This window comes from Alexandromys fortis, unplaced genomic scaffold (genome assembly GCF_014885135.2).
Source record: "Alexandromys fortis isolate MF-2015 unplaced genomic scaffold, M_Fortis_MF-2015_v1.1 scaffold_8_9099976_23576923, whole genome shotgun sequence".
Taxonomy (NCBI): domain Eukaryota; kingdom Metazoa; phylum Chordata; class Mammalia; order Rodentia; family Cricetidae; genus Alexandromys; species Alexandromys fortis.
This window is the reverse complement of record NW_026067899.1, coordinates 12,348,849-12,358,419: the sequence shown is the minus strand read 5'-3', so window position 1 is coordinate 12,358,419 and position 9,571 is coordinate 12,348,849. Positions and strand designations below refer to the sequence as shown.

The window sequence follows — 9,571 nt, the reverse complement described above, 5'->3', positions numbered from 1 at the left end:
ATAACTGCACGAGGTAGGTTCCAGCACGACCTCCCAGCCAACTTTTCGGCTGTTCTTTAAACTCCACCACAACTCCATGTCTTGTGCTAAACATCAGACTTGCTTTTGGTTGTTTTGCTCCAGTGTTCCCCCCCATCACCCCCTCCCCGTCTGCGACACCACAGAGTCCCACTACCCCAATTGCTTTTGTTCTGTTCCCCCTGTCTGGCTAGGGTTGGAATCTTACATGGCGATAGAATAACACTCTATACAAGGGAGGTTTTAGGGGAGTGTCTAGGGCCACTCAGTTCTTCACTGGTTTATGTTTGAAGCCGCAGCCCAATGAGAGCGAAGAAAATTCCTTGTAAAAAATCTTCAAATATTCTATTTTGACATAGTCCTTGCCTAGACCCACTCCAAGAGACCCTGAAATCGTGAGATCCGAAACAAGAAGTATGAGGAATTGGGCATGAGCCGCTTTTTCTTAATCATAATTTCATTTATAACGCCACTAAGACATCACAGCTAATAAAATCTTGCCATTATGTATTATGAATGAGTAAAATTTGTTTTCCCAAGGAATTCAAATATATTTAAAATATACAGATGAAAAGTCTTGTTCTCCTCTGAAGATTCCGAAGATAGTTCAGCATTTTGGGGTCTGTTTGGGTGACAAGCATGTAAGTCACTTGTCATTGTTCTTGTGTGCCTCTGAGAGCTCTGGCTCATAGTGTAACCTCTAACTACTAAAGAAAGAAATAAAGAAGACACTGGAGGATATAAAGTTTTCCCATGCTCATATATCAGTAGAACTAATATTGTAAGAATGATTGTGTTACCAAAAAGCAATCTACATATCCAATTTGCTTGCTATCAAAAATTTGAATCACCAACTTCCCCAAAGTAGGAAAACAAAAATCCTAAAATTTTTATGGAAACGCAAAAGACCTTGAATAACCGAAGCATGCCCAAATAGAGCAATACTGTCTTGCAATCACCAATCTCAGGTTACACTACAGAGCCATAGTACCCAAATCAGCATGGTATTGACTTTGCACAGATGGAATAGAACAGAGGACCCAGAAAGAAACCCACACAGCTCCAGTCACCTTCATCTTTGACAAAGCTGTCAAACACATACACTGGAGAAAAGACCTTCAAAACTGGTGCTGAGAAAAACAGGGATTCTGCAGGAAGAAAAAAATGAAACTAAGGGAACTAATTCTGTACAAAACCCAGCGGGTCAAAGACCTTTATGTAAGAATGGAAACTCTGAATTTCCCATAGGAAAAGTAGGCAAAACACTTTAAGTTGTAGGCACAGGCAAGGGCTTTTTGGGAAGGACCTTGGTAGCTCCGAGGGACTTGACAAATGGAATTACACAAAATTAAAAGGCTTCTGTATGACGAAGGAAACGGCTGTGAGACAAGAAAGAAAGCCTTCCAGATGGGAGAAACTCTGTGAAGCAGACATCTGATTGCTATCTGAATTCTATAAAGAACGCAAAAGAAATTAAACACCAAACCCACAAAGTATCTAATCAATAAGTGTGATGATTAATTGAACAGACGGTTCTCAACAGAAGAAATAAAAATGTCACAATTATTTGAAGAGATAGCCAACACCCTTCGCTATCAGAGAAATGCAAATTCAAACCACATTAGAGATCCCATCTTAACCCAGTCAGAGTGATTATCATCAAGAACAATGGATGATAACAAATGTTGACAAGGATGTGGGGGGGAAAAAAGGAACCTTTCTACTGTGTGTGGGGATGGGAAGTGGTACAGCGCCTGTGAAAATCAGAATACAGCGCCTCAGCGATTAAAAACAGATCTACCCCGTGATCCAGCCGCATCATTTCTGAGTATATAATTGAAGGGCTCTAAATCAACACACAAAAGGGATATCTCACAGCCATATTTATTATTATGCAATTCACAATTGCAAGCCATTATTCTAGCCTAGCTGGCCACCACCAGATGAATGAAGAAACACATCCACATCCATATCCACAAAGTTGCCTCCAGGCGTAATGAAGAATGAAATGATGTGTTTCACGAGAGCTGGTGGAATGGAAGACCATCATGTTAAGCAATCACGTTTACTCTCGTATGCAGAATCTAGGTATATATATATATATATACCTATATATATACCTATATATATGTGTATATATATACACATGCATGTGTAATATCGTTATCATAATATTAAGGTGGAAGAGAGATTATGAGAAAAAAGGAAGAGGTCTAAAGGTGCAGTGGGAGGAACAAGAGGAGTGATGGGTTGAGAAAAGGAGACAAAACACTGCGTGTTTTCTGTCATACACATATACACATACATTCCACATATGACTCACACACATACATACATCACAAAAACAGCATGGGTACTACGTGTGGGGAGGAATGGGACCACTTGGTAGGGATGTGGGAAGGCAAAAGCCCTTGTTGCTATGTAAGATGGTGTAACTACAGGCCAGACACAGCTGGCAACCGCAGTAGGGGGAATGTGGGACCCATTGCAGGCCCAGCCTGCTCTCCTCAAGTATAAGCCTTCCTTAGTACCTTCCCCCTTCCCAAACCCTAGCAAAGGCCTCTCGAACTTCAGCCCTAATTCGTCAGGGCTTTTGTTTCTTTGTAGGCCTTATACTCCCAGAGCAACTTAAGAGCTAAATGGAGAGGAGGGACGTGGGGGAAACTAAGTAGAGAGTTGAGTTAGGGGCAAATGAAAGGCTGGGGCCTCTGAGAGCCATACTTTGATGCTCAGCCAGAGAGGTCTTAGGTCAGGTCGCTTGGCAGCTCCTCACTGCCTAGTCCATACAGGACCCAAAGCAATAGTGGACATGGAATAAGGAAGAGACCAGGCTGGCATGATCTTCTCACCAGCTGCACTCTGGCTGGAGGGAATGTGCAGGCTTGAGGAGTTAGCTGGGGCAGGCCACCATTGGGCAGGTCTTAGGAACAACGAATGCCATGAACTCTGGTAGTTAAAGGGTCTCCAGAGCAGCTCAAGACATCATGCTCACGTACGCCAGCACTGCTTCTCAACTGTTTAATCCCCACCAGATGACTCTTACAAAAGAACTACATTTGAAAATAATGATTGACTCGAGGTCCATGGAGAGAGAGAGAGAGAGAGAGAGAGAGAGAGAGAGAGAGAGAGAATGAATGAGGGAGAGAGACATAGAATATAAAAGCAAAGCAAAGGCTACTGATTCAATACCCACCGCTCTGATGGGCTTTGGGACAGAAATAGAAAGACTAGGGATGCGAATATCTGGGGGTGGCATTCTCAAAGGCCAAGCACTCAGCAGTAAACAAAAGCTTCCCTGTTTTCGCCACAGTCTCTCTTTCTTCTAATCTAAGCTGTTTTTCAGGTACATGGCCAACCCGAGGACACGGGGTCTTATGACAAGCTGTTTCCTGATTTGCTTGCGTAGATCACATCGCCTGCTGGGGATCACCATCGATTAGCAGCTGACGACGAGCTTGCAGCCTCCTTTCCTTTGGGGACTAATGCATTATCCCGCTTCCCTTTTGTGAACGACAGGTGCATGGAAATCACGCCAGAGGAGAACAGGCTGTAGCAATCAGGCAAATAGTCTCCACGGGCGGCAGGCGTGTAGGTGGTTTAATGACATCACGGGTTTGGGCTCAAAGCCCACTTAAAAGACCTTAGTCCTTAGTAAAAGAGTTAGTCAGCTTGCATTTTGGATTCTAAGAGGAACGGGGAGCATTACCTAGGGAGAGGACTTTTGTAAATGTCTCACATTGGTTTCTTAAGATCACACATTAGGATTCAAACTCAATATTTGTTTAAAGCCTAAATCCCGCTGACAGTTTTCCTTTGGAAAAGGCTTGAACCAAATGACTTGTTGTGATTTTACATATTGAAACTAACACGGCCTATTGCAGTTCGAAAGGAAAGGCCCCTGGGTTCTCAGCTTCTTCTGCCACCCCAGGGATTCATTGTTTGATTTCTAATAGTCAGTCCCTCTGATTTTCTTAGTTTTCTTTTCCTTTCAATCCTCTCCCTAAAATACAAAGAGAAACACCCCGCAGTAGATTGCAGAAGGTTGTATGCTGCATTCTAGATGCAGACCTTTAGTGTATGGTTTGGTTAAAGATATTCATAAGAAATGAAGAGACCCCTTTATGGACTGAGGTTTTCTTTTTTTATCTATCTATCTATCTATCTATCTATCTATCTATCTATCTATCTATCTATCATGTATACAATATGCTGTCTGTGTATATGTCTACAGGCCAGAAGAGGGCGCCAGACCTCATTACAGATGGTTGTAAGCCACCATGTGATTGCTGGGAATTGAACTCAGAACCTTTGGAAGAGCAGGCAATGCTCTTAACCACTGAGCCAAATCTCCAGCCCCCTGGACTGAGGTTTTCTGTGCACAAATTTTGATTATCTCAAAGGTAATCTTATAAGTCTTAAAGGAATCACAAGCCTAAACTTTTATACATGAAAAAGAAACAGCTCTACTTTAAATCTTTAGGGTACATATCTACTTATTAATAGATTTTTTTATATCAGAAGATTGAGGGCAGAAGTGGATATAAGTAATTACTCATCGCCTTTGCTCATCAACCAGTCCTAGTAAGAAAGGTGCATCAGCCAGTACTAACTGGGCTGCTTTGTTCTTGTTCCCTGGCTTTAATGAGTTCTGCATTCAACTCTGTGCCTTTCTAAAACTTGAGGTTGTCTTCTTGGATTTTTCACCTCAAAACTTTTTAACAAAAACATCTTAGTCTAACTTTGCTATTATCAAAGCTTTGCTTCAGCTGTGATTCTCTCTGAAACCTGTGAACATCTTCGAATGTTAAGGTTTAAAAAATTTAATCTAGCTGGGCTACCGGGACTCAACTGTTAGTCATTAACTTGAGCTACAATCCATGTAGCTCCTTAGGTGAGACTCACAGACCTTGGCTGTGAAACATAGCCTTGTGTTTATTTTTATTCACCAAAACTCTGTGTAGGCAATCATTATTATTATCCAATTAGATCGTACAGCTTAGGGAGGGGTCATCTTCCTTACAATCCATAGGTAAAAATGCCCAGTGGAATGGGATATTTCCAAGAGGTAAACACACTATATTATAGGCAGTGGAGCTCTCCCTACAACCACTCACACCATGCTAGATAACAGAGAAAGAGGCACAGCTGAAGCAAAAGACTCTCCAGGATCTGCATTACTTGGGCTTTGCCAAAATGAGATTGGCCCATCAGATTTGACACCTGGAACTTGCCACTCACTGCTCCTCTGGCATGGCCAGCGGCACCTGGCAGTGCTGTGCTATGCTGAAGGCATATTGAATAACACATCTTTGAGTCTAAATGATTAGAGGGAATATTAAAAGAAGGAACAAAATTGTTTAATTTTTCTTAATGAAAAACTAAACAAAAACTATTACACTATACTAAATCCCAAGACTATTCACATACATTTCATTGAATGAGCGACCCATCCCACTCCCCATGTCAAGATGGGGAACCCATTCTATCTATTCCATGGAGGTAAAATATGAGTTATAAAATGTAGTACACTGTTTAGATGGCCTGGCCCACATTCTTTTATGATAAATCCAGTGACCTTTTTTCCTAATCCATGAGGCCTTCTAAGTAAATGGAATCTTAAATATTTTTCCTTTTCTGGCCGGTTCGTTTCACTTATATAATGCCTTCAAAGAATATTCCTTGAAGACATCCATCCACCCATCCATGTTGCATTGTGTGGTGGAATAGCCGTCCCTTTTAAGTTTAATTAGGATTCCGTTGTGACACAAGTTACATTTTACTCATTCTTTTGTCAGTCAAGGGACACAGCTTACTGCTGGCTCTTTTGGCCCTGGTGAAACTTGAAGTTGTAGGCAATGGGTCTGGATAATGAAGTTCATGTGCTATCATGCTGGACCTCAGGTGGAGGAGACAGAGGCAAGTCTCTAGGTGTTTGAAGGTTAGATTGATGTTACACGGGGCCCACCATTTTGGTATGCCAGTCAACCTCTTATTCCTTCACTCTGTTTTACTGACATTTTGAGAATCTACTAGATACCAGTGAATGGAACAGAATTCAGTCTTGGCTAAATTAAAGATCGGGCTTGTGTGCTACATCTTGGAAGTACTTTCTGGGTCTTTTGAAGGCTGTTTCTGATAGTGGCATCTTTGTTTGCTGGGAACTTTTGCTCATGCTAGGTAGTCTAACCATGTGATTAAAAGAGGTTGGTTATAGTCAGAGACCCTGTCTCCAGAAACAAAGAAAAAAACACCAAGTAGAAAAGGCAAGGAATCGGGCTCACCTGGAGCCTGGGTTTTCCCTCTGAGTCTTCCGCCTGCAACGGCTCGGTGCACAGCTTCAGTCACAGGGCTGGTGGGGCAGTAGGCTTGAATTGGCCACAGCTGAACTCCTGGAAAGGCACAAACATTCTTTTCCCCAGCCTTCATGAGAAAGCATTGCACTGCAGCATCTGCTTATTTCCACCTTTGCTAAGGGGCACAAAAGAATTATGATGGTTTTTTTAAACAAAGGGTTTGAATTTCTGGGTTTACTCCCTCAGTCGAGATAGTGGGAGCATCCATAGTGTGTAAAGGCGCTGGGGTCACCTACAGTCCTTGTCTCTTATGTTTAAAAGTCTGTTTTGGGAGTGGTTTGTTTGGGATTGGTTTTTTTGATTTGTTTTGATACAAGGTCTTCCACTGGGGCCCAGTCTGGACTGGAACCCTAGCTATCCATTCGCCTCGAGTGTCCTGAGTATGGGGATCATAAGCATGCATCACTCCCCTCAGCTTCGGGGTTAATTTTCTGAGTTCCTTTCCTTTCTTTCTCGGCTGTCTGGAAATGGTTTCCCCCCATGTGGTGTGTTTGTATTATTCCAGTGCACCAATTCTGGCCTGCGAGTGCATAGCTTTCCTGCGACAGACGGCGAAAACACATGATGATGTCAGAGGATCCAGAGTCTCCTGTCTCTATCAGGAGTTTACAGACCCAATACATGACTCAGGTGTAGTATACGTGAAGCAAACTCTGAGCCTGGCGGTGGTGGTGCACGCCTCTAATCCCAGCACTCTGGAGGCAGAGACAGGTGGATGTATGTGAATTCAAGGCCAGCCTGGTCTACAAGAGCTAGTTCCAGGACAGGCTCCAAAGCTACAGAGAAACTCTGTCTTGAAGAAAAAAAAAAAAAAGAAGCAAACTCTGTAACCTTTTTTCACAGGCCATTGGTTGTGAGTGGGTAGGTATCTCCTCTCTCATGCAGCCCGGACTCCCCTCCCAAGCTGCTGCATACACACAGATACAGCTGCATCTCCCGCTTCCCTGGGCAGCATCGATCCGTCTCCCCTCTGAGGACTCTCAGATGGATGAAGCACAGAGACAGAGAGCAGCTTAACTATAAGGGAGGTCCATCATACTGGCACTCTCAAAGACTACCCTTGATAGAATGGCTGCATTAACTCGATTTATATGTGGTTAAAAGCTTGACTATGCTCTGATTCAATACACATTTGTCGGGAGTCAGGCATGTTTCAAGCGCTCAGTCCATTGTAAGAAGGCCTCCCACCCCCATCTTCTGTTCCTCCTCTTCCACCCACAGGCTGACCAACCTTGCTGCGGTTCTGGATCTGGCAAAAGAAACGCAGTGTTCTCTTGCATCACTTGCGTCTTGTCTGCACCATTTTCTCTTGTGGAGCATGTTTCCTGATCACCTCATGTAGATGAGCGCCACTCACCCTCCTGCATCTGCATCCTATACTCTTCGCTGCTGCCTCTGTGTCTCTATACTCGATGGCGGCTTCCTACGTGTCCCACCTCCCTGTTTGACTCCCTGCTCTTGTCACTGCTTTCTGCATGGCACACGAGACAGAAATCAGGCCCTCAGCTGCTTTGGAATGGATGAGAGAATCAGGTTATACCTTGTGGTGTAACGTCAGTGTTTAAAAACCAATCAGTCTTCTTCATTAACAGGGTTATGCTGATAGCGAGGAAACTGAAGCAGGAGGATTGAGAACTCAAGGCCAGCTTTATCTACAGAATGACCTTAGAGGGGACAGAGGCTGAGGGATGGAGATGGAAGGATGTAGAGAATTTCTCCTCATTTCCCCTACGGACAATTTAACAACATGACCTCCTTCCAAGGACATGGATTGAAAACCCAAACTGGAAGAAGTGGATGGCAGACCCAATGTGCAGACATCTCTAAATTCTAGGTTATTCTTTAAAGACAAATTCTTGCTGCTCCTGTGCTGTAAGCAGAGACTGTGCTTTGGTTTCCTGGCCACCCAGATCGGAATAATCACACAGAAACTATATTAATTACAACACTGTTTGGCCAATGGCTTAGGTGTATTCCTAGCTAGCTCTCATATCTTAAATTAGGTTAGGCATTGGGGTGGTTTAGCTAGTTTCTGTGGGTTAGTGATCTGGGGCTGTAAACATCCTGGAAGAGGAAGACACTGCAGCTGCTAGTGTTTTCACACACTGAACAATTGTTCATACAGACTTATATAGGTTCCAAAGCAAAACTCTACCATCATCCCTCACCCAGGGAAGGCTTGCTACCACTGTGGGCCTTGGAGCCCACGCCAGCAATACACACTCAACTGTGTTTCACTCATCCAAGGCCTTCTCTGCTTCCTGTTTTCCCCAGAAGTTCTTTTTTTTTAGAACTGCATCACCACACCACACAAATCACTCTTAAAAAAAAAAAGATTTATCTATTTATTGTATATACAACATTCTGCCTCCATGTATGCCCACACACCAGAAGAGGGCACCAGACCTCATTACAGATGGTTGTGAGCCACCATGTGGTTCCTGGGAACTGAACTCACGACCTCTGGAAGAGCAGCTAGTGCTCTTAACCACTGAGCCATCTCTCCAGCCCCCCCTCCCCTCGACGTTCTTGAACTCCAGGACCAAACCATCTTCCTGCTTCAGTCTCCTGAGCAGCTGGCTGGGGCTATATGCCATTGTCATCAGTTTGCATTGTCCACTTAAACAAACAAACAAACAAAAAACCCACCAAACTTTCTTTTATTTTGCCTTTTTGAAATTTTTTATATTCTTCAGCTTTTAAATAAATACTTGGGATCAAGTTATGTTTGTCATTATTTGTAATGCTTTCAAAATACGTTTTACTATGGCCTCTTTAAATTGTAGTGTGTCTTAAATCAGACTTATTTCTCAGAAACAAAGAGGAGATAGTGAGTAAAATGCCCGGTTATTTATTTTAAAAGAACCACTCCATGTAAATGCGCATCATTAACCTTGCCAGAGCACTGAGCGCTACTATCAACACTATCAGCAATGCTGCAAAAGACTTCGAGATCAAATTTTCTTCCTTAAGAAATTATTTAAGGAGGATAGCTATATGTTTTTCTTTGGGATCACCTTCTTATTTAGCTTCTTTAGGAGATCAAATTATAGACTCACTGACCTTTATTTATCTCTAGAAACCAATTATGAGTGAGTACATCCCATGTTCATCTTTTTGGGTCTGGGTTACCTCACTCAGGATAGTGTGTTCTATTTCCATCCATTTGCATGCAAAATTCGAGAAGTCATTGTTTTTTA

The 9,571-nt window shown here is 42.9% G+C and overlaps 1 long non-coding RNA gene across 1 annotated transcript in view; it reads right to left on the bottom strand.

The window, feature by feature from the left end:
• Positions 1-1,938: 1,938 nt before the first annotated feature.
• The window catches only part of LOC126488145 (uncharacterized), a 22,389-nt gene continuing 14,756 nt past the window's right edge, over positions 1,939-9,571 (bottom strand). The window contains exons 4-5 of the long non-coding RNA XR_007588590.1: positions 6,300-6,407; positions 1,939-2,045 (exon numbers count right to left, since the gene is read on the bottom strand). This is a non-coding gene — a long non-coding RNA (uncharacterized lncRNA). The remainder of the gene's footprint in view (positions 2,046-6,299; positions 6,408-9,571) is intronic.